We start from the raw sequence: 26,187 nt of genomic DNA, 5'->3' as shown, positions 1-26,187 counted from the left end.
TAGGCAGAAGTAATCAACATATGAAGCAAAAATTGTATATGGTATTTGTATGTCTTTAATAAAATTATGGTCTTCACTGTCTTTATGATGACTTTTGCTATTTGGTAACATTCTACATATGTTATTTCAACATCTCTACATACTTCAACCTCCTAGGCAACTTCAGTCTACACTTTGAGATATTCATATTATTTTCACAAAGTGATACTGTCATTCAGTAGGTTTTCAAAAATTACTGAGCTAAACACACACATTGAAGATGTGTCTTTACCATTACATGCATTAATGAGACTTGGTGTGGTAGCTGCCTCTGACCAGGTTTATCCAGGTACTCTACACTTGACAGTGATGCATTTCTAGATCCTAAAAACACCAGTTTCACTGCAGTAGGTGATGCCGGTGTTGGTACACCTGATACAAATGTAATGGCAAGTAAGGTGACTGGATGGCAAGAAATGACCTTGAAACATGGTCATTAATCCCAATGGAATTAAGTTTGTGGAAACAAACATGCTTCTGAATTAGTGACTTTTTTTTTCTATTTCAGAAAAAGCTACCAAATCTCAAAATGATTGTCTTTCTCCCAAATTACCATATAACATTTTGGCAAAAAAAAAGTGCTTCTTATTAAAATACATAATACTGTGCTGAAATGCAATAATTTTACATTAATTCTGGATTAAAAGAATCACGTATTTTAAAACAGATTCAACACTAAATGAAGAGCAACTTGTTAACATATCTGTTATTTATATTTTTTTCTTTTAATAGAATTCATTTTTAGCCTCTCCACCACCAAGTATTATTAGTAATGGCTGTCAGCCAGGACTTGGAAATAACATGACTCAGTAGAAATGGATGCTACAATTCTGGCCTTTAAAATGGAAATCTCAGCATACGCATTTAGTTTTCTAGCCTTAGGAAAAGTGGGGTATAGGGAGGTGACTCTTTTAGGTGAAGAAATAACGCTGACAACAGTAACCAATGATAACTTCTCCAATGAAATGTTTATTCCGAGTGGTTAAAGATGCGTCCCCATTTTATGCAGGGATACATTGTTGTATCAAAGACAGACCTTATTAACTTTAAAAATTATATGTATGCATAAAATATTCACTATTTTGGATGCCTCAGAGCCTTAATTTTATCAGCCCCCTCCCTATCTGACAGTGGGTACAGTTTCTCCAAATTCCTAATCCAGCACATACATGGAGAGTTGGCACATATCTTAGAGAATGACATATATGTATTTTAAAAATAAAACACTTGTGTTGAGTAGATACACCTATCATATAGTACTTCAGGGGATAAATGTGAAGATAAATATGGCTCCTATTTTCTGTCTTCAAGGAACTTAGGGAAAGCAACCTACACATAAACAGCCTGTGTAGACACAGCTGCTGAGTGGGAGCTGAATGTGGAACTAACTGACTTCGGATTCTACTTGGAAGACTGCTGTTGCTCACATATGCCATGTAAGACCATCCTACATACTTGTGTGCCTGAGGCTAATAATAATGCATGTTTACAAAAAAGGAAAATCTTACTCTGAACTCCAGTGCTTTTAGCACTTCCCTTAAGCAAACCTGGTCTTTCACGTGAATGAGAATAAAAGGCATTTCCCTCTCTCTACTCTTGATACCTTTCCCCGCATTCCCCAGCACCTCACTGTAGCTGTCGCTTGGTATCCAAGGGGGATTCGTTCCAGGACCCATCTCGGACACCAAAATTGGAGGATGCTCAAGTCCCTCATATAAAATGACATAGTAATTGCATATAACTTATGCAATCCTTCCTTATACTTTAAGTTATCTCTAGATTACTTATAATACCTAATACAATTTAAATGCAATGCAAATAATTGTTATACTGTATTGTTTAGGGAACAACTGTTTTGGAATTTTTTTTCAAATGTTTTCCAACCATGGTTGGTTCAATCTGCAGATGCGCAAACCAAAAATTCGCAAAATTTCTTAGTGCCCTCCTACTGACAGTGTCTGATGGGCTTACAGAGTCTCCCATTGTATCACCCTACAGTCTAGCATTTGGACCTTTTCTGTATGGGGCAGTCTAAATACATGGTCTGGCTTTGTGGGCCACTGAGGTCTATGGCATTTGTCTTTGTGTACAGCCTTTTTCAAGTCATTCTTAGCTTTCTGGGCAGCACAGGGCAGCCAACTCCTAATGGTTCTCAGGTTAGCCTGCACTGAGTAACCTGGAAGCCTCGTTCAAACACAGATTGCTTGGCCTCCCCTCTGGAGGTTTTGGTCCAGTCTACCCTGGGTGGACCTGAGAATTTGCATTTCTAACAAGCTCCCAAGTTGATGCTGCTGCTGGTCCTGAAACCACATTTTGAAAACTGCTTTACATGAGCAGTTCTGAATCATGACGACATCTTTGAATCGCCTAAGGAATTACAAAAATCAAAACAAAAAACCACTCTGGCGTGTGTGGCTGGAGCATTGTCAGGCACACCAAAAGGCTGTGGGTTTGGTTTCGGGTTAGGGCACATATCTGGGTTGCAAGTTCCATCCCGGATCCCCAGTGGGGGCACAGACTGATCGATGTTTCTCTCTCACATGGATATCTCTTGTCTCTCTCTCTCCCCCTTCCTCTCTCTCTAAAATCAATACATATATCATCAGGTGAGGATTTTTTAAAACGTATAAAAAGACGAAACAAAACAACTCCCTCAAATGATGTTCAGGCCATTCCAAGAGCACAAGAATGGTTTTTACCTTTTAAAAGGAAAACATAGGCAAGCCCCAACGCCCACACTGGGTGTATAACCACACACCCCTTTCCACCCCATCTCCGTGTTTCCTAGTGATTGTCACAGCCGTCAGGACTGAATACCACGGTTCTATACCTTTTGGACACCCCCTTCTACCCAAAGATGAGTACTCGCTCCCCAGGAACCTAACTGGGCATTTATTTCGTCTACTCAACCATTTTACCCAGAGCGGTTGACTCTCTTGGACTCTGTTTTCAGGTGTGCGGGTAGGAGCCGCAAAACAATTGCCATTGATTCTTTCCAGCAGCTTTATCCTTTCCTTTCCCTTTTTTCGACCCTATTTGGAAGGTGCTGTCAGGAACGTGCCAGGTCAAGAGTCCAGCAGGGCCCAAGCTACCTCCCACTGTTAAGCCAGGGAGTAGAGCTGCAAAAAGGTCCAGAAAAGGAAGAAGAGCAGAGGGGAGATTGAGCCAGGGGACAAGGGGTGGGGCTAGGACGCGAGACAGAGGGTTGCCTGCAGCCCTGCAGCCCCGCCCCCTGTCCCTGCCCTGCGCCCCGCTTTCTCCAGCTCCACGCTGCGCGTCCCAGCGGCAAAGCAGAGCTGGAGCGGGGCCAACTCTCGCCAGACGCGATCCCGAGCGAGAGCTGGCTGTTACGCCCCCGGAGGCGGCGGGGTGTACGAGTTCTGAACGCTGAACGTCGGCCCTTTGCTGAGCTTGGGCCCCCGTCCTCTGTTATCTGGGAGCCAGCCGCTACGAGCTGGACACGGCGCCCTCGCACGGGACGCGTGGGCAGCGACAGCGGCCAAAGGAGTGGCGCCGTCCTCCCGAAGCTTCCTGGTTTGGAGCAGCCACGGATCAGCCCTTTGCCTCCTTCTGGCTTCTCACTCGCTCTCTTCCTTCCTTTGGGATTGCGTGTGAGAAGCTGGGCTGCGCGGAAAAGAAGCCCCTGGTCTGGAAAGGACAGCACACCTAGAAGTCGTGTGTGTGTGTGTGTGTGTGTGTGTTCTTTTGCAATCTGGCTGTGGTTGGGCCCCGGTCACTTGCTCCGTGCTCAGCCAAAACCTTTATATTCGGCAAAACTTCACTGCTCAACCTTTTGGAAAGACTCCAGGGTGCAGTAGGTTGGAGCGGATGAGATCAGGGGCTTCACACCGAAGGAAACGCAACTTTTCGTTATTCCTCACGATGTTGGGCTCACTCTACGTAAGTGGAGTGGCAGATTTCTTGTGGCTTATCTGACGTGGCCTCGTCCGTGGCCAAGGTCACATCTTAGGGCCTCATTATGATTTGGGAGGTTGCTGAAAGGGCTGTGTGAAAAGCCTTCCCACGATGAGGTTTAATAGTTTCTTCCTCTGAACTTTTATGGTACGTTGCTAATAGTATGTCGTTAATCTTTCTTAACGATATTTCCCACGCCAAATTAAATATAAAAAAAAAATCATCTTTATGTGCCAAGTGCCTGGACACAAGAATGGCTGGTTTAACGCAATAGTTCTCAAACTCGACTGTACGTGTCGGAATCACCTGGACGAATTGCTGAAACAGATGTGTGGGTCCCACCTGTGGATTCTTGATTCTGGCGGATGGGGGTGGGGCCTGGGAGTCTGCATTGGATCTTGATGCTGCTCTGGGGACCACACTTCGGGAACCACCTGTCTCAGGGATTGGTTCTCAATCCCCACTGAACAGCAGCACCAGAACTGCCTCTGAAGCTTTCAAACACAACCACCACCACAACGAGGATGTGCCTCAGCCCCACTGCCAGATAGGCTGAGTTCATTGGTTTGGCATGAGACCTGGCCTTTTTGATATGTTTTAAAATCTGCTTTGGTGACATTCTCCAGTGATTCTCACCTTCTTCCAGGGCTGAAACCCATGGCACAGTGCCTGCAAATAACACCGTTAGAGCCATCTGTTTAAGACATTTTCCAATAATTGGAAGGAACACCCACTGCCTCACTAATAGGGATAACTTTGATTGATTTGCTTAACCTAGAAAATGGGAATTGAGACAGGTATAGTCTCCTATTGGGAGATACTCTGACAGGGAGGGTCAGTCTTTAGGCAGATTATCCAGGGAAGAGGATAAAGGAGGGGAAAGGCCAGGGTAGCACAGATGATCTCATTAACAATGGTGTTCTTGCCTGGCGGGATATTCATCCTGCCTGCATTTGCATTTCTCCAACCATCCTGCCCCTGTTGAGTCAAGAAACCTTCTTTATGGAGGTGTCATTTAGTTCCAGCACAAACAAATACCATTGGCTCTCTATAGCCCTGGGTGTGTGTCCACAGTTGGGACTCCACAGATGAGGAAGGCTGACTGACTATATGCATTGGTCTACACCATTTTACATAAGGGATTTGAGCATCTGTGAATTCGGGTACCTGCAGGGGTCCTAGAACCAATCCTCCACTGATACCAAGGAATGACTGAGCTTTGGGGAAGCCAAAGTTATACAGAGGTTTTTGAATGGTAGGGCTTTGCTTGTGCTTTTAGCTATTCCCCCATCCCCACATTGTTCAAGGGTCGAATGTATTGTTTTCCTCAATTAGGAAAAAGGGAAAAACCTTAAGGGTATGTTTTCATTATTCCTTATTATTCCTGGTTTAGGGCTGTGTATTATGTGCTTTTTTATGTGATTGATTCTTACCCATTTGCCTTCTGGGTATGGAGAACTAATAGTCCACCTCTGGCCCAGAACATGCCTTCCTCCAAAATACTGCAACGGTCTTTGCTGAAGACAGTGAGTGTAGAACTAACTAAATGGTACTGTGTATGATCTAGATACAATCTATGTGAACAATGGATGTGCATCTTTTTATTTGCAGATTTTGTTGTAATCTACTAAATCCAGTTAGGTCTAATGTGTTCACCCACCAGTCCAAGCACCCCCCCCCACTATTGCACATGGCTAGATTTACATGTCCCCTCTGTCTTTCAAAGGAGAAGGATGACTGTCATTCAGAAAGAAGTAATGCCAGCCAATGTGTCAGCACTAGAAAAAGCACATGGGTACAGTACTGCTTGAACACACTCGGTTGTTTAATCATCCAAACCCCTTGCTTCCTATGATTCCTATCAATGTTGTAAAGAACAAAAGCCACTCCTTTACTTTGTTAACCCAGAACTGACTTTGCTGCCTTATCCTCCACCCTGCCCCTTGCATATATGAACAATTAGAGGAGCAACTGTATAAGAAGCTTGGGATGACTGGTAAAAGGAGCCAGAGGTCATTTGGAGCAATAGCTACCATTTCTTCAGAAACTATAAACACCAAATTAGAGAAATGTGTGGACTGGCTACACCAAATTGATGTACCTAGCATTTCTGAATTCCTTTTCTTGGCTGCATGCCCTGTCTGCCCCTGTGCAGCAGCAGGGAAGGGCAGAGTGGTCTTAGGGGAGTCGGCCACGTTGTGAAGTCCCTGGGCACTTCTGTCTCTGCTGAGGCTCCTAGTGAGCCAATTGGCAAGCTCGGTGAAGGGTACTACATCTCCTTTTGTCTAAGAGACTGGTGGCTGGGAGGGATGGTTGCTTTCATATCTGATAAACCCATAATGGGGGAAAACAACCCCACAAGGTCTGGAGCTGAGCAAGAGAGTCATAAAGCAAGATTTAGACCAAATCTGTTAGCTGCTAATCCAATACTGGATATAGATTTCAACTTCATTTTTATTCATTAGGAGTCCTGCACTTTTACTGTTATTTTTACAAGCAAAGATTTATAGCTGTTTAGGTATATAATGTTTTCACGCAGCTTTAGTGAAATTATGTTTGCTGCTTCATGGAATTCTTCCCAGTATTCTAAAATTAAAGCCATTCTTTGGCAATTTTCACTCTCCTCCACTGCAGAGAGACATTCTAATATGTTTTTCTGTTATTTAATGAAGCCAATTACAATTTAGGGCAGATTTATTCTAATTAACTCTGGTGTCATGGATTCCTCACAGAATGAGACCTCAGGTCTGACAGTGGAAAAACAAGATTTGATCTCTGTGTTTTTTTCGCAGCTGTGAAGCACATGAAGCTATTTGAAATTCTTTTATTTTGTTGAAAAGATTTTGCTTTCTCATCCATTGCCTTATGTCTCTAGGAAAAAAAGAAATCCCTTCTTTAATTACAGGGATTTCTTGGTACAGGTAGAAAATGTCCCAATATTCTCTATTTACTGGTAATGGAAAACTGTAGCTACTAACTGAAAACCAGACCGAGGCTCTGAACGGTGGGGTTCAGTGGGTTGGGTGTCATTCCGCAGATTGAACGGTCACTGGTTCAATTCCCAGTCACGGCACATGCCTGGGTTGTGGGCCAGGTCTCAGGTTGGGAGCATGTGAGAAGCAACTGATCAATGTTTCTGTCCCTCTATTTCTCCCTCCCTTCCCCTCTCTCTAAAAATAAATAAATAAAATCTTTAAAAAACAAACAAACAAAAAACAGATTGAGGATTATTGCCTCTGTTTTTGTCTTCCATTGCCATATTCAAATAGTAGTTTTCTTGAAGATTTAGCATGGCCGAATGAGTTTTTCAGGTAAGCAAAATATTCTTCTTTCTCTCTGTCTCTCTGTTCTCTCTGTCTCTCTCTGTCTCTCTGTCTCTGTCTTTGTCTCTCTGCCTCTCTCTTTCTCTCTCTCTCTCTATACACACACACACACACACACACACACACACACCTCACATAGGAATGAATGGGTGAATGGGGGAGTGCATGTGTATGTACGTATATATGTCTGTGTACTGGGCTGGCACCAAAGACCTTGAGCACTGCTCCTTGAGGAATTTTTCTAACAGCACTTTCATTGTCCTTTCTTCTTCCTCTTGAAGAATTTACAGCAGTTTCTCACAGGCCATCCCTTTTTTGTCTCTCAGGGAGTCCAGAATTTGACCCCACCAGACCTCTGCATCTTTCCCCCTACAGCTCCCTCCCTTCCCCCCATCAAGCTCTCTGTTCCATCAAGTAAGTTTCTTTTTGTGTCCTGGACACATCATGCTAATTTCTCTTCCCACCAGAAATCTGGCAGTATTAGCTTTACTTGTCCTGACTTAAGCGCTTTGCTCACGCTGATTCTTAAGAGGTCTGGGATAAAAGGAAAGGACATTTACACCATTTTTACTGTTTAGCTTCAAATCCTCAGCGCTTATCTCCTGTCTCTCTTCCCTCATGAAGCATTTCTTGATGAAGGTCCAACACGTTCCTTCCCCCTAATTAATCCTGAGGGTATCTATTATACATTTTGGTACTTATGTTTATGTATAATTTACACTTTAAGGAACAACTTCTTACATTGCTTGAGTCTCTGTTCCCTGGTGAGCTTTAACTACAACAAAGATCTCTGAATACTGGGACTCCTCTTCCTGCTTCTTGTTCTCTTTTTCTTTTCTCACCTGAGGACACTTTTTTTTTATTGCTTTATTAGAGAGAGTGGAAAGGGGAGAGAGAGTAAGAGAAACATCCATGTGAAAGAGAAACATCCATCAGTTTCCCCTGCTCCCCAAATGTGCCCCACCCATGGATCAAACCCACAACCTAGTTGTGTCCTACCGGGAACTGAACCTACAACCTTTCACTTTATAGGATGAGTCTCCAACCAACTGAGCCTCACCTGCCAAGGCCATCTTCTTCTTTTATACCCTCTAAGGAACTTGGCACATACTATCAAGCACATACTATGCTCTTGATAATAAATGCTGAGAGAATTGAAATGGATGCTGTTGCTTAATCTCGTTGAGTGTGATCCCTTTGTGTAATTGCTACAATTCATTTCATCACCTGCCTCTCTCTACCATGACCACCAAACCAATCAATGACATTTTCTACACTTGCATGTCCATGTCTGCGCTTATACACACAAACACACACACACCACAGAACCAGTCTCCTGGGAGATGAAGTGTAGGTAGTTTGTGAGCCCATACAAAAGAATACTGAGTACTTCATTGCCGTTTCCATCAGCCCACATCCCGAGCATGAGAAACCACCATAAATGAAGGTTCTGCCCTCTCCGTCCGGGGGAGACTCTGCTATTGTTGAAAAAGTTGCCCTGCATTAATGGCCGGCTGCTCTACCGCTGATGACGTGTGTGACCTTGGACACACTCTGGAACGTCTCTGAACTTTGACTTCATCCTTATAAAATGAGAATAATCACGCCACCCTCTGCCAGACACTTTTGGGATTAGCAATAATGCCTCCACTAGTCACCATCTATTGAGGTTTCTATGTTCCTGGCAGTGTGCTTTGTCCATAAACTTCCTTCTTTAAATTTCACGTTGTTGGCATAAGCTAGGTGCTCAGTAACAGGGTCTATGCTGTTCATTCTTTGGCTTCAATGCACCCTGAGTCAGACTAAAGTTTGCCAATGGCTCATTTTTCATCCCCCAGGACTGGCAGAAAGATTTCATAAGGTCCAGTCACTATCAGGTGCTATTGTCCGAAGGCCAGTGTTGTGCTTGCTCTGAGTGGAGCCCAAATGCTGGGTCCTGCCATCTCACCCCCTGAAGGACCCTCGAGCCAGGGGTGCTTGCGCTCGCACCAAAATCTGGCTTAGGAGAGGAGGAGGGGGCTGCCCTGAGCTGCCTGTGAGCTGATTCACATCGCAGTAGCGATGGCAAATAAATTTCATTGAGTACAAAAAGAGCTCACTCATGTAAACCGAAATGACACTTCATGGGTGGAGAGGGGGGAAATCTGAAGGGGCAGCAGGTCTTCTTTCCTCTGGGCTGAGCGCTGGAAGGATGGGACTTTGCTTCAGCAGCAGGGTTTAGATTAAACTCCAGTAAGACTTTCTTGATTGTGAAGGTTTTGAGCTGTGAGAGCATAGGAATGACGGGACTAACAAGAACTTATCTAGAGGTTTGATCTTTCTTTTGCATAGATTTCAGGGCACATCTAGGAAGCAAAGAAATGACTGGGGTGTCCTCCTCAATCAGTAACTTCCCAGAACAATGATTCCTTTCTCTCTCCTTTCCTTTCTAAAACAAGATTATATTTGAAAATATATTTCTTTTCCACTTTCACCCAGTTACACTTTAGACATTAGGGGGTTGGGCCTGGAGATGGGTGTTTTTGGAAAACTCTGCAAATCATTCAATTGTGCAGATAGGGTTCAGGCCAGCTCCTTGGGTAAAACAGGGCCCAGAGACTTGGGGTGGGGGGCGGAGTTCCAGCTGCAATCTTGTGGTGGGATCCAGTACCTACCTTAATGTTGTCCCATTTACTGCCGCCTTGTGATTGCATGTTCCGTTTTGATCCAAGGGTTCCTGGCCGAGGTGAATGGAGGAAAGCTCTTGGCACCATTGGTCTTATGATAATTTTATATAGTTCCTGAATGGAACGATATTAATCTTAGCTGTGTTTTTTTTAAAAGAGCTATGACTATTACATCTTTTATTAACTTCTTACTGAAACCCTTCATGAGAAAACCAGGGCCAGTTGTAGAACCTTTTCTATCACAGTATCCCACCAGAAGCTTCTGCCTACTCACAGTTCGGAACAGTCACTGAGATCACAATCAAAGGCATTTTTATGGGCCTGATTCATTCGCATCTTTGTCATACAGATAATGCCAATGAGGTCCAGACAAGTTAGGTAATTTGTCTGAGGTCACACAATCAGTGAGTGATACGAGGGGGGACCCCAACAATCTGGAATTATCTCCTGGAGGGCAGGCCCCTTGCAGTACAGGCTTCCCCTGTTAGGTGAGTGTTCTAGGAACCCCTCTGTATCAGTGTACCAGCTGGCGGTGTTGTGAGAGGCTACGTTCGGCTTCAGTGAATTTTTTTGAAGACCACGTGTTTGCCTGTTTCATGATGGGTGATTTACAAGTGCACCTGCCCACACCACACTGAGTGTTAAGAAGTTTTTGACCGAAAAATACCCTCCGTATTCACCTGATCTTGCCCCAAGCAACTTTTTTTGTTTCCCTGGATGAAAAAAGTCCTCAAAGGGAAATGTTTTACCTGTGTGGAAGAGATGAGACAAAAAAATGACAGAAACACTACAAGGCATCAAAATCAACAAGTTCAAAAACTGTTTTGAGTAGTAGGAAAAATGTCTCAATAGCTGTATTGCATCAAACGAAGAGTACTTTGAAGGTGTCTAAAGTTTAAACACATAAGGATAAATACACAATTTTTTATAAATAAATTCTGTTTTTTGTGTGTATGTGTACTCTTAGTAGAGCTTGACTGAAAGCCAAGATGGTCTGCCTTCCAAACTCTTGATAATGGGACCCAGCTACTAGATAACTAGAGATAGGTAGCTAAGTGGTTAGCAATATAAAAGCAGGGCTTTAGTCCTAGAAAGGGCTGGGGGAATATATATATACATACCCCTATGGAACTCAAGAATACAGACAAAGACAGAATTCCTTTTATTCAAGGTACCAGTCAGAGATTGAGGCTCAAGATAAAGGAGATAACCTGAACAAAATCTGAAAAGCAGTCAAGATGACGAGGTGCAGAAGGCTTACGTCAGGGTTTTCCTCAGCTCTGGGAGGAAGGAGACTCCGAAGATGGAGAACGTGTTCAGAGCTGCCTTTGCAATGCATTTGTAGCAGGCAACACAGTGAGGGAGGAGCGGAGCCCCCCTCCCCGTTTGAGTGGGAAGAGTTGCCTATGTTTTATGAGCATTGGCTCATCCTCCAGGCAACATAGTAAGCAAGTGATGTGCAGGGTTTTTTTTTTTTTTTTTAATTTTTGTCCTCAGAATAACTCTAGTGAGATGAATAGCATTTAATTTCCATTTTAACTATCACCAACAGGAAGCTATAACAAATATACCCAAATTCAAAGATAACAAATGTAATAACTGATATTTAAATCCTGTCCTTGAGAGCCTTCACTCTCAGCCCCCACACATTTTTGTCCTCCCACAATCTCCTTACCACCCCCTCCTTTTTCATGAAGGGAAGATCAATCAGGAAACTAAATTCTAGCTATTTCCATTTATTAATCCATCTAAGTTAGATGGATAGCCCTGCCAAACATTCAGTCTTCATGGAGATCTTTCTATGTGCCTTATTTGGAGGGAGGGTAGAGAAGAGGCTTCTGTCTTTGAAGAAAGAGCGGTGGCAGTTTGCCATTTCCCTCTCCCTAGAAGTGATCGTGTGACTCATCCTTGGCCAAGGAGATGCTCTTGCCTAGGACTTTGAATCTTCGGGGAAAATGTGACTGGTGAGAAATTTTCCACAATGATGACAGACGCATTAGAGGAGCTGAATCCTGAGCACCCTCTGGGAGTGCTGTTAATAAGAACTGTTCATCATCAGGCTGTGGCGTGGTGGGAGGGACTTGGGCTGCCTCCCCTTCTTTGTGTGCATCTCGTTCTGAGACTCGTTCTCCAGCTGCACACCATCCCCTGCCCCTCCACCTCCCTTCAATCAAGTCTTTGAGATACTGGATAGCTAGTAGTAATTTTTTGTTTATTTGTTTAAATTTGAGTTGATTTCTATGGCTTGCCATCAGGAACCCATACTGATACTGACAACTATACTTTTAAGCAGCGTATGAACAGGCCAATTATATACAGAAATACACAGATGCTTGATACCTACAGGTTGTGTCCCCCCTAAACTGTTTTCTTACAGGTGAGTTTCCTCAAACATGTTTTTTGTTCCCTCTTCTAATTCACTTACATTCACCTCACTCTCAAACCATTTTTTGATCCACTTTTCTGATTTATTCATTTGACTGCTTCTCCGGATTTCTTTCACAGCCAGGTGGGCCACATATGGAGTCTTTAATACTTCCCTCAGCTCTCTCTCTCTCTTTCTCTCTCTGGGTGTTCTGCCCCTCAGCTTCCCTAATCATAACCATGATCTCCTTGTACTTTTACAAGGCATTTGCTATCTCATTTATTTAGCATACATTTCACTTAATGACTCAGTCACAGTCAGCTTGTAGGTTCTGCACTATCCCAACTTGGAGATAAAAAAAGAAAAGTTGTCTTTTTAAAATCTCCAAACGGGCTTATATCAAAAGAGAAAATGAGTATTTTGATTTTTTCATCACTGTTGTATCCTCTGTGAACTCGATCGAGATGTTATAAGACTTCTCTCTTACAACAGTGCTTCTAAAGCTTCGGGATATTCATGGATTTTTTTTTTTTATTATTATGACCCTGACTTAAAGAACTACATTAGCTCTTTTTGAATAAAATAAACTAACAAGAAGGAAAAATACGTTAGTTGAAACCACAAATAACATAGCTGCTTTTGCCTCTAAGGAAGTGGCATAATTTTTCTCTGGAGACTTGTTTAAGAACATGTTGAATGGTCTGACCTTGGATGCTAATGCTTATATAATTTTTGAGACAACAAAACAGAAGATTAACAGATTGGCTGCAAAAAAAACAGAAGGATTTTGCAATATGGTAGAAGATTGCCCAAGTAGAAAGGTAAACAGTCTCTTTAGATGGGAATGGTTGAGGGACCTTTAAGGATGGAATGTCTAATATTTAATTCTAAGTGGTTTGTTCCAAAACTTCAGTGAAGAATGTTACAGATCCCTTTGATTTAATGACTTTCTGGGGTGGGAATGGGCGGAGGTGATCACCAACCAAGAGGGTAGAGGTCTCAGATGGAATAAGGAAACCAGCTGCAGAGGGGGAAATAAGTCAGTAATTGACATGAGTTTGTCTTTCCCCAGATACATCAGAGGAGGGAGAAGGTGATTAAGGGTGGCCTGGAAGTATTAGGGTTGTAATTGTTATTGCATAGCCAACATTTTGGGGAGATAAATCGACTGACTAGAGAAACAGAAAAGGAGATACTAGAACAGCTATTGCAAAGAGAGAATCAGTTCAATGAAAAAAGCAGAAAGCATGAAAATAGCTTCTCCTGTTTTTCCCCTTCTTTTACAGTGCTGAAGCATGCTGAAATGTCTATTACTCCTCAGTAAGTATAGATCTTTAAAAATATATATTTATTTATTTTTAGAGAGAAGGGAAAGGAGGGAGAAAGAGAGAGAGAAACATCCATTCATTGCCTTCTTGCCCCCAACCCGGGACGTGGCCCACAACCTAGCGTATGCCTGGACTGGGAATAGAACTGGTAACATTTTGGTTTGCAGACACCCAATCCACTGAGCCACACCAGCCAGGAGAGTAAATATAGCTCTTAAGTGAATAACCAAGTGGCATTAGTTCTGTTTAGCACCCTTTAAATGAGGTGATCGGATTCAAGGTATTTTTCTCCAAGATCATTAGTCAATTTAGTCAATTGCAAACAATATAAAAGAATATCCAAATATCTAGCAGAAATGTAACTAAGAATTTTTAGAATATAAATTTCTTGGTGGGAATGTTTGTGTGATAGAAATTATTTCCCTTTAGATGATGCGTGGTGAGGCTGTAGTCTGCTCTTTTACATTCATGTTTAGGATTTCAAACATATGACATATGCAGGTAGGACAAAATTCTTAATACAACATGTCTGTTAACCTCTTTATGACTGAGAACAACTTACAAATTTTAAAAAACATGAGTAGACTCCATAGAAATAAATACTTCCTCACCTGGAATTTCGAATATCTGGAGAGCTATAATGATTGGGGGTGGGGGAAGAGGTAGGGGCCTCCTAGAGAATTAGGATAGAAGAAGAAGAAAGTAGGATATGTTAGGTAGCAGCTAGGAATGAGCGGCCAGAGGGGGCATAAAGCGGGGCCCTTGCCATTGCAGTCTAACAAAGAACTTGAAACAAGAGGCTAGGAGCAAAAGGGAGACATGTCTCCCCAACTAACTCCGCAGTCCTGAGCCTTTTCAACAAGTTTGCCAGGTGTCCTGAACATCACAAGCAAAGACAGCACAGGAGGAGGGGAGCCCATGAGACTGCTGGGACAGGAAGCCCCTGGAACAATTTCACTAACTAGACAGAAAGCCTTTACTAAGAAAGAAAGCCTTTGTATTGACCCCCAGGTCTAGAAGGGGGAGCAGGAAGGGGACCTGGAAGCTAGTTAAGGTATATAACGCCTGAACCCCAATAGTCGGAGCACTTGGATTAGCCAAGAGCCTGCTTGTAGCTTTTTATGCTCATGTGCCTTTCACAAATAAGCCTGCTAGCTCATTTCTCTTAACACTGTTTGTCTTTCACTTGAATCTGCCTTGCGTGAGCACCACAAGAACCAAAGAACAAGCTCAGGGGATGGGGGGACCTGACTTGGGTCTCTCCCCTGTAACAGATAGAGAAGGAAAAGGTATTGGGAAAAAAATCTTGATAAGAATTACCTTTTAAAGCACGTGTAATAATATATACTTTCCCACTTGTATCTTGGTTGGGATGCATTCTCACCTTTAAGCTTCCAGAAATAGAATTTCCACTTGAGAAGTAAGAATGGGCGCTTTATTCTAAGCGAACCCATTACAGGACGCAGCAGCTGATCAACAATGATAGCGTCTCTGCCGAAGTAATGGAGGCACCACCACAGAAAGTCAGCAGGCAGCTGACGGCAGCACTGAGATAAACGTGTTGGTTTAATGTTGCTGTATTTGAATGCTGGAAGTTTATGCAGCAAGGCAGAATAAAGCATTCCTCCCTCAGCTCAGGGCTGAAACTTAGAACACAGAATTTTATCACATTTTTAAGGACATGTAGATACCTGTAGGATAATGGTGGATGTTTAGATCTGAGTCTCCCTACACTTCTGAAAAACCACACATATCAAAAATGATAGCAAATAAATCATCTGTGATCCACATGAAAGGTAGGAGAGGGCGGTTACTGCCAACTTAAATTATATGAAATATGAGTATATAATCAATCCAATAAAAGCCAGTCCTGTAGCTCACAGTGGAGAAAATAGTTCAACTATCACAGGCTAGGCATGGATAAGCTCTTCCCCAGAACAAGTTACTTGAGTATCTCTCTTAAAGAAGGTATTTAGATATTTAACATATTTCCGCCCCCTAATATAGATTGCTATACTGACTGGGGACTTGGTGAAAAAAAAAGAAAAACAACCTGTAGGCCAAAAATGATTAATTTGTATGAACTGAGAGGGCTGTTCATCACATTCAACATGCCCTTTTGCTTCCTGTTTTTTTATTAAAAGTAAAATATAAAAAAAAGCAAAACAGTACTCATTAGTGTGAACACTGGGAGGGGTGGAAACACCTACTAAAAAGAGTTTCTGGTGGCTAGCTGGGCTCAAATTTTTTTAAAAAGCAAAAAAAAAAAAGCACAGCCCAGCAGCCATTGCTGCGCAGGGGCCTCTCACTGAAATGGTACTTCATTGAGAAGCCTCACTGAGCCAGCCCTTATGAAGGAGCATCTGGATTCCTCCTTTCAACTGAGGCTTTCCTCATCCAATAGGAGCTGTGTGGCTCCAACCAATCAGAGTGGCTCTATTCTGACCTAGGAGAACAATGCCTTTTGGACCAAACTGTGTGGAGTTGGAGTCCTCATTTGCATGAGGACAGACCAGGCAGAGACCTGCAAGTATCCTTGTAAGACAGCTCCCCTCCAGCTCGGGAGCGTTTTTTTGTTTTTTTTTCCTCTTTCCACTGAAGACTGAAAACTGAAGGTTGCATTTCCCTGGCTGAACACTGAAGGTGACTCTGAGCAGAGCTGAGCAATGCAAAGCAGAAGCGCAAGGGAGCAGAGCAGAACAGTCTACGCGGAGAGGGGCCTAGGTCCAGGGCTGCCGTAACAGCCAGTGCTCTATCACAATTGAGCTGTTTGCACTGAATACTTTCCTCCTTCACCGCACCCCAAACTGCGGGATCCTGTGGTCATTGAATTGGCACCACTGACCATGGACCATAGGTTGGCGTTAGTTGAAACATTAAAAGCAAGCAAATATAGTGAAAAGATGAAAACCTAATCAAACTTCCACAGGGGTTTGGATACAAACCCTCGTGCCAGGTTGCTGTCACCAAACAATATGGGAAGTGAGTGAGAATCAGAGTATGGATAAGGGAGAACTTTTTAAAAAAATTCCAGCTTTATTGAGGTACAATTGACAAGTAAAAATGGTATCTATCTGTATAATGATTCAGTGTCCGTAAACATGGTGAAATGTGTATTGCCACAGTCAAGTTCGCATTTTGTATGTGTTTGGTGAGAGCACCTAAGATCTACACTTTCAGCAAATGCCAAGTACACGATACAATATTACTCATGGTAGTCGCCAGGTGGCACATTGGCTCCACAGGACTTGCTGATATCACAATGGAAAATTTGTATCCTTTGACCAGCATTTCCTATTTCCCTCACTGCCCAGCCCCCCACCCCCCAACCACTCTTCTACTCCCTAGTTCTGTGAATTCAGTTTTTTAGGTGCCATGTGTAAGTGAGATCCTGCAGTATTCGTCCTTCTGTGTTCGGCTTATTTCACAGCATAACAATCTCCAGGTGCATTCAGGTGTACTGCCACTATTCAGGGTTTTCCTCCTGTTACAGATGAATAACATTCCCTCATGGGGGGGGAGGGCTTCTGGTGGGGGAGTACCAGCAGGTGAGGGCCCCTCAACTTGGCACTCCTCTGATCAAGAACCTACAGTGAGTGACTCTTCCCTGCATGCCCATCTTACTGGTAAGGAATGGAATTATCCAGCTTACCTTTACATTTTAACCTTCCCTCTTCTTTTTTTAATATTATTTTTTATTGAGGTGAAATTCATGCAACATAAAATTAACCATTTCAGAGTGAACAGTGGCACTTGATGCATTCACGGTGACGTGCAGTCACCACACCTCTTTCTAGTTCCAAAATATTTTCATCGCTCCAAAAGGAAACTCCATACCAATTAAGGAGTCATCTCTCCATTCCCCACACCCCCTTGGCCCTGGCAACCAACCGTCCGCTTTCTGTCTGCATGGATTTAACGCTTCTGAATATGTCATACATGTGGAATCATACCATACGTGACCTTTTGTGTCTAGCTTCGTTCACTTAGCATAGCGTTTTAGAGTTTCACTAGTGTTATAGCCCGTGTCAGTATTGCATTCCTTTTCACGGCCAAGGAGTGTTGCGTTGTATAGATATGCTACATTCCGTGTAGCCATTCACCCAGCGATGGGCATTTGGGTTCTCATTGGCTATTGTGAATAGTGCTTCTATGGGCAATAATGCATATGTAGTTGTTTGAATACCTGTTTTCATATCTTTTGGATATATACCTAGAAGTAAAATTTTGGGTCATATGTAGTCCCTATGTTTAACTTTTTGAGTAACTGCCACAATATCTTCCATGGTAGCTGAGCCATTTTACATTTCCACTAGTGATACAGGAGAGTGCCAGTTTCTCTGCTTCCTTGCCCGCACTTGTATTTTTTTTGTTTATTATAGTCATCTTGGTGAGTGTTAAGTGGTATCTCGTTGCAGTTTTAATGTACATTCATTCCTCTAGTGGCTACATCTGTTGAGCATCTTTCCATGTGCTTTGGAGTGATGTCTATTTACGTCCCTTGCCCATTCTTTCATTGTGTCGTTTGCTGTTGTGTTGTTGAGTTCCAAGAGCTCTTTATATATTCTGGATACCAGACCCTTGCCATACATCATTTTTAAGTATTTTTCTTCTATTCTGTAAATTGCCATTTCATTTTCTTGATAATGAGCTTAGAACTACAAAAGTTTTTAATTTTGCTGAAGCTCAATCCATCTATTCTTAATTTTGTTGTCATGGTTTTGTTTTCACATCTAAGGATCCATTGTCAAATCCAATGTCATGAAGATTTACCACTGTGTTTTCTTCTAAGTGTTTTATAGTTTTATTTTTGCATTTGTTTTTAAGTTTTTAATAGTTTTAAGTATTTTATAGTTTTATACTATACTATAAATACTATACTATAAATAAAATACTATAGTATTTTATAGTTTTATAAATTATAAAACTATAAAATAGTTTGTGAGGTAGGAGTTTCTCCCATGTAAAATACTACCTATTGTTCAGGCAAGCAGAAATACAGTTATTTAGAATAAATTCCCATTTTGAAGCTTTTATTATTTTTCTGCCCACATGACCTTCCCACCTGGGCTTATATTACCATCAATTAATGTGCTGCTGGAATACCCACTCTACTTTGTAACCTTTCCCAAACCCCTGTTTCTTTTCTCCACTTCCCAGCTTATCAAAGTAATTTGTCTTTTTTCCCCCTGAACTCCCATAACCCCTCTGATAGCACTAATTTGTTATTCACTTATTTATTTTTCCAAATAATTATCCACACATCCAAACATTAAAAAATAATTACTGGGCACCTACTCTGCTACATCCTAACCTCTTTTCAAAGCCTGATATATATGATCTACTTGGGAAGTGTCTTCTTTCTTCTACTGGTGTGTAACTTTTAAAAATCATCTCATTGGTCTCTCCATCCCTCATTGGTCTCAGCACAGCAAACTGAGTGAATTAGCGAGAGCACAAATGCAATAATTTTCTAAACATTCCACCATTGTCGATGTAAACAACTGCCTTTAAACCCGCGCCCCTCACATATCTCCTGCTAACGTGAAGGACCGATTTCAGCAGACGCTGGGGAAGTTTATGGCAAGCAGCACACCTTCCCCAAACTGATCAAATTTACTGCAGCTTCTCTCCTTTGGCCCATTACTCATCCTTTCTTCATAAAAGAGATTTGCAGTTTCTCCAGGGTGGGAATTATTGCAGCGAGATAACCATCAGATATTTCCTGACAGCAAAACCAAAGAACACAGGATTACTTCACCTACTTGGTTATAAATTTTATATAAATGATCTTGCCAGACTCATTTGAAGTTTTCGTAAAGCCATTTGACAAAATGTCAATATAAGAAGTGGCTTATACATTTTTTGGTATTTCCCAAATATTCCTTATGTAAGGACTAGAGGGTGTGATAGTTCTGTGTGTGTGTGTGTGTGTGTGTGTAAGAGGGAGAGAGAGAGAGAGAGAGAGAGAGATGCTTCTTTTACCTTACCTATGATAAAGAGTTTTTCATTTTTTTTTCTAAATAGTTGTGAAGCAATGAAAATGGCCATGGTGGATATGGGATTGATAGCTTCCAACACAATATCCAACATTTTAATCCTACCTCACATTGAGTACAGACACACTGATGGGTCCTTTCTAGGTCTTTGAATTTTTTGAATTGATAGATTTCAACGACCTGTTTTTTTCCAAGTGATAAAATAGTCTTCAGAGAGAAAATTTCTTGATTTAAATACTCTTTGCTACACAGTCCTGGTAAAACCAAAAAAATATATTCTTTGAAAATGAGAAAAAGATAAGGATGGCAGGCATTGAGAAAATGAACACTGTTGATGTGCTAAAAAAAAAAAAAAAAGACACAAGAGCTGTGATTTATTCCAATACTCTATTCAGTTTAATTTAAAGTAAAAGCCTGATAACCACGTCTGCAGTGGTTATTTTCAGTTTCTCTTGCTCCCCAGCCTGACTTCCCAAAGCGCTTGCTGATTTTAAGCAATGCTTTAGATGGCAGTGTTCACATAGTTTAGATTGCACAGGCACACCTTCCTTCTGGATTTCACAGCACTCAGCTCTGCCTCTAATTCGCCTTTTTTCCTGGACGCGTTTCATGCCTTTGGTACAATGAGGGAAAACCTTTACAAGGTTGTTGGTAATTGTGGGCATCCCAGGACCCAGGGGAAAGCATGTTCTATGTCTTTCTGAATCCTTAGGACTTACCTAAACAATAGGAAAATAAGGCAGATCATCCCTGTTTCTTCCTCACGGTACTGAAGGTTCATAGAAATACACATGGCTGCCATTTGCTAAGACAAACTCACCCATGCTCCCTTAAAAGTAAAGTCACGTCTTTGTCGTTAGGAAACTTAAGTGGTTTTAATCATGGTCTTTTTAGAGAATTATCCCCAGCTTGGCTGTTGCAGCTCAGTGGATTGAGTGCTGACCTGAGAACCAAAAGGTCACTGGTTCAATTCCCAGTCAGGGCACACTACTGGGTTGCAGGTCAGGTCCCCTGTAGGGGGTGCACAAGAGGCAACCACACATTGATGTTTCTCTCCCTCTCTCTCTCCCTCCCTTCCACTCTCTCTAAAAATAAAATTGAAAAAATCTTTAAAAAAGAAAAAGAATTGTTCCCAATTTAAAATTCTTATCCATTTTCCCTTTTGTAGTTTTTCTTATTCTTTTCTCTTTTGCCTTTTTATTGACTTTGACCCTTTGGCTATTGAAGAGAAACCTCTCTTCTAACCTTCCTTGTGCTTCTACTTATTTTTATCCTCAAATCCAATAAGGATAATTTGCCAGGTCCAAGCCTTTTGGAGCAGCATCCATTTGGCACATGGACCAGATGCCCAATAATTTAATATGTCTTAGATGCCATCAGGGAAATATCTTGAAGGCCTAAAGCAAGAAGCCTTTTAGCATTAGGGCATAGCATTCTGTTAGGAATTTACCTAAAAAAAACAAATGCCTAAGTCACTGTTTTTCTCCAAATAGTTGAACAGCCTGCCTTCTCCAATTTCTACCATCCAAAAACGGCTGTTGTCTAGTTTGCCAGAAACACTGGACCTCTTGACCCAGAAAAGTATGATGCCATATGTTAAATCCACTCCGACTAAATTTAGAAGCCACTTTTTCCCTACCCCAAGCGAGATCGAGAAAATAGGCAGCGCTTCCCAAGCAAAGGGCTTGAGGTCAGAGGAATAAAGGGAACTTTGTAATACCTTAGAGCTAACCTTTCTTATTCTTTCCAGGAACACCAGAGATTTGGGGCTCACCTACTGATAATAAACATGCAAATGCAATCAAGTCCTTTTGAAAGGAGGGCCTCTCAAAATACCTTTGTTAAATGAAGACTATGTAACCGTGAATGATAATGTGTGTGTGGTTATAACTGTGGAACCCTCACGTACAGACAGATACAACAGATTGTCTTATTCTATTTAGTAGATAAGGACAGTAAGAATTGGAGAGGCAGTGTTCAAGTTAAAAGATCCAATACCAATTCAATTTCTGATTCCAGGTCTAGTCTTTTTTATCAAACTCCGAAAGCTTGACCAAATCCAATGCATTTTTTCCCCTGTATAACAATCTGGATAATATATACCCTATTTAAACAGTGGCTCAAATTTCTCCTGACTTGCTAGCTCAGGGCAAAGCTAGGATATTCTCTCTCCTGGTCAGGAAACCATTATGGGGAACAACTAGAAAGGCCCACTTACTTCTTGGCTGGTTGAATTGCCATATTATTCCCAGGTTTATCTGGATACTTTTAGGAGTCACTTTCCTCTGGATTTAAGAGTTTTTTGAAGGGGTTGGCAGTGTTTTAGAGAATTCATCTCTTCAAGGAAGACTGGAACAGAAATTCCCTTGAAGTGAGAGTTTCCATGAAAGCACAAACACAAATTTACAAAATTGTGACAGACTGTATTCGCTTTTTAATATCCACCATACGTCTGGTTTTATTCAGGGACTAGAGGAGTGGTTTAGTGCTTATTTTCACAGATTATATAAATAACAGCCTTGCTTCTGATTATTTTTTTTATGTGATAACATTTGTATTGCCCTAACTAAAGTGCTAGGGGAAAACTTAAAACTGTCTCTAATTATTAATAGAAGCGGTCCACTAAGGTCTTTGGTTAGTGTTTGTAATACTTGGGGTTGTGAGATTGTAAAACACGGATCGTTCCACAAGCAAAGGTAAAGGTAATTGCTTTCAGGGGTTTCAATATTAGTATTTCCATTTTCTGTTGTTCTCCCTTTGATTTTTTTTTCAGGCTTCGCTTAATGACCTATAAATCTAAAACTGAGTTTTAAAATACGGGCACAGCCATATCCTTTCCCATTTTTCTTTTCTTCGGTGTCTATCTGCATCTTTAAGGACACCAAACACCAACTTACCCATTCTTTTCTCCCTGTGTCTCCGGGCTAGAAATGCAAATAGATCCCTGCTCAGTTTAGGGCCCAGAGGGAAGGAAGGCACTAACATTTGTGGAGTGATCCCCTGTCCAGGCACTGTGCTAACCTGTTACATATGTGCTGGTATAATATTTCAAAGTGCTAATTGTCCGGTGGAGCTGCCAATTCTCTTCAGCTTGGCAGCTAAATGGAAAAGCAACATGGCCGTGGGGACAATTTACAGTGGGGAACAAAGTTCTTTAGCTTTTAGGTTCAAAGGGCACCATCTGGGTATGAGAAAGGAACATTTCTGAGAAGGAATGCAGTCGCGGAGAACTGGTTTTTCTTCCTAATTTGACACTAAGGAGATAAAGGAGCCCGGAGCAGGCAACCAAGTCATCTCCAAAGTCTCCAGTTCCCAAAACAGTGGACCTGGTGTGACTTTTTACTTTTCCTCCTTGAAATGCTTTTGCTGCTTCTTTGTTTCAGAGGCCACCCAGAATCAACAGTTTCTCAAAGATAACAGATGGAGGTTATTTCTTTGGGATTTGTAGCAAAAAAAAAAAAAGGAGCATGGAGTACATTTGGACAACTAAAGAATTGATTAAACATTCCAGTTGGGCTGTTTACAGATATGCTGTTTGGTAGTGGACACACTTTTCCTGTTCTTCCTCGCTTGTGAGTTATTAACAAACGTCTTATCTCAGCCCTGGCCTTCCTGATTCTTCCTCTCTTTATTTGCAGGCTGGACAGGCTTCTGCTGTGATGACTTCATCTTCAAGAAGGATCACTATGTGGGCTCTCTTGTCTTCCTAGCAAATCTTTGTAAGTTCCCCTTTTTTCTGTAAACTTCACCCTTTTCTATCCACCCCTGTGTCCTCATCATCTGCCATCTGGCTTCGCCTCTCGTTGTCCCTCCTCTTCCCTCCATCCCTTGCCCCAGCCTGTACCAGCTGCCACGCACCCTCCCCTGGGTGGCAGTGCTTTTCACATGGTTAAACGCAGGATAGGAGGGGTTATTTATTTCCTTTAGAAAACTGTCATTTTGGAGTGAAAGTTAGGAAGAATCCTCTTTACTTCCTCCTTCCCCAGAAAGCAAGTCCAACCCCTCTCTAGTTACTTCCTGAATTTCTAACTTTAAAGCATGCCTGCAAACCCCCTCTTCAGAGGGGCAGGGACTGCTGCTCTTGGGACTGCAGGCAGAGAGAGGAGCTCTGAAGGTTCTATGGCTCAAGATAAGCTGGCTATTTTCGTGGTGTGGCTCCTTGCGTGAGCTGTGTGAGAGGTCAGGGGGATTAGGCTCACGCACAGTTAGCCCCTGCTGCAGGCATCACTTTGAACAGCAGATCACTCATCTCTGCCTCAATTCTTCATCTCAGGATGGATTTCTACTGCCACTGAATTAGGATAAAGTGAGATAAAATATATACCAACCTTTTAAAGGTACTTTTAAAATGCAGAGTAGCGGTATGCTGCAGAGGGAGATACTGTGATAAAAACATCCACTATCTTTAACTAAAGACTAAATATATGTACTGTTTAGATTGGACTGCAAAGCAAACAAATCTGTTTTTGAAAAGTAAAATTCGAGCCCTGGCTGGGTTGCTCCGTTGGTTAGAGCATCAAACCAATACATCCAGGTTGCAGGTTCTATCCTGGGTCAGGGCACATACAAGAATCAACCAATGAAGGCAGAGATAAGTTGAGCAACAAACTGATGTTTCCGTCTCTCTCTCTCCCCCTCCCCTCCCGTTCTTCTCTCTCTAAAATCAAAAATAAATAAAAACTTTTGAACTGTTTTTGATATCTTCATGTTGCATAAGTTATTTAAACCAAACAATTATGGTAAAACTGAGCAAGTCATGTTGATTACTAATCAAGATTCTTTTACTTTAAAAGTAACAGTCATGCAAATTAAAAGTCATTGTGCAAGCAAAGGGAATGCAAAGAACAATGACTGTTGGATTCTGGCTACTTAGTAAGAGTTCTTGTTAAGTTCCAGACTTAAAAGAAATAGCCTGGGTGGTGTGGCCCAGTGGATCGAGTGCTGGCCTGTGAAGCAAGGGGTTGATGGTTCAATTTCCAGTCAGAGCACATGCCTGGGTTGTGGGCCAGGTCCCCAGTGGGGGGATGGGCAAGAGGCAACCACACATTGATGTTTCTCTCCCTCTCTTTCTCTCTCCCTTCCCCTCTAAAATTAAACAAAATCTTTAAAAAAAATAGAAAAAAGCTGCAAGAAAACAATGTTTTAAAGAAAAAGCATCTAAATAAATATTTTAGAGGATATGGAGATCTATTTTCATTTCCACAGATGGAAATACTGCAAAGTTGATTATAGCATACTTATTTCCTTCAGAACAATCCCAGGTGAATCTTTCCTTCTATACAAAAAGTTGTAATTTAAATGAAAAAGTATGCTTTCATGTCACGTTGATGGTCTATGTGGCCTACATATCAAAATTGATAGATGATATATTTAGATGTTTCTACCTCATTAAAAACAGTAATCAAATTGTAAGTATGTTTCTTTTCAGATGTTGTGATGTGGCAGGAAAATAGTAAAAGATTTGGTCAGGGATGAAGCTGAAAACCTGATGTAGTCCAGAGAGCTGCAACATGCGAAGGGGAGAGTGAAAAGGACGTCGGAGCAAGAGCAGCCTTGCCTTTCTGTGGGAAGAGATGGGAAGTGGGGTAAACCCTAATTTGCACCAGAAATACAAGGCCATCATCTTATGTCTCCATTAACCGCATTCCTGGGATAAGATTCAAAGTATCACGTCCCGCATTTCAACCCACCACAAACATTTGCAGGACTGTGATGGAATTTTAAATCTATACATGTAATGATGTCAATATTTCACTTTAGAATTTTACATCTGATTAAACACAGAGCACTCTCTGCCTTTCAGGTTTTTTCTATCACTCTTGTTTTCTATCTTCTGCACAGGATTATGAATAATTTTGAGGCCAGGGAACCCCCTCCCCTGCAGGAACCTGTTGTTAATTGTATCTCTAGTAAGATTTAACACAGTGCCTTGTTTGTTTTGAAGGCTTAAAAATACTTTACATTAAAATTTAAGAAATGAAATGTAACCAGTTTACAAGGTGTTTGTTTACCGAACAAAAACTATAAACACATGTTCACAACAAATAGAATAATACTAATTATAGAACCAGCCAAGCAGAAGCATACATAGACAACTGAAAAACAAATGTAGTGAAAATTTCAAGACAAATCTTGCTCTGGGAAATACTGGAAGAAAGTATATGTCAGAGATGTGCAGGGGTCTCCATTTACCTTCTGCTGCCTGCTCTCAGGTCAGTTCTCTGCCTTTTTCTGTCCTCCAGGAGTAGAGTGTCTGGGAACATTCATGCACGGGTTTCTGCGTGACCACGAGCCTTTATTTCTCTGTGAAGAATGCCCAAGAGTACATTGTTGGGTTGTATGGGAACTGCATATTTCATTTGGTATTCCATTTAAACCTCGCCCATAGCTCTGCAAACATTCTCTTCATAACCCTTGAATTAGCCATCGCTTTCCTGTTGGGACTGATACAGGGAGGCTGGAGAAAAACAAAATCCTGGAAATATAAGCAATCTCCAGCTTCTGTAAAAATGGTCTAGCCAGGGACTCTTTGCACATAAATCTATATGCCAC

At 41.8% G+C, this 26,187-nt stretch overlaps 1 pseudogene; it reads right to left on the bottom strand.

The window, feature by feature from the left end:
* LOC112313761 (large ribosomal subunit protein bL32m pseudogene) overlaps positions 1-4,648 on the bottom strand; it is a 41,956-nt pseudogene extending 37,308 nt beyond the window's left edge.
* Between the last annotated feature and the right edge of the window lie 21,539 nt (positions 4,649-26,187).

Source organism: Desmodus rotundus, chromosome 13, assembly GCF_022682495.2.
Source record: "Desmodus rotundus isolate HL8 chromosome 13, HLdesRot8A.1, whole genome shotgun sequence".
Taxonomy (NCBI): Eukaryota; Metazoa; Chordata; class Mammalia; order Chiroptera; family Phyllostomidae; genus Desmodus; species Desmodus rotundus.
Note: the sequence above shows the minus strand (reverse complement) of the source record. Positions and strands in the feature narration are given on the sequence as shown.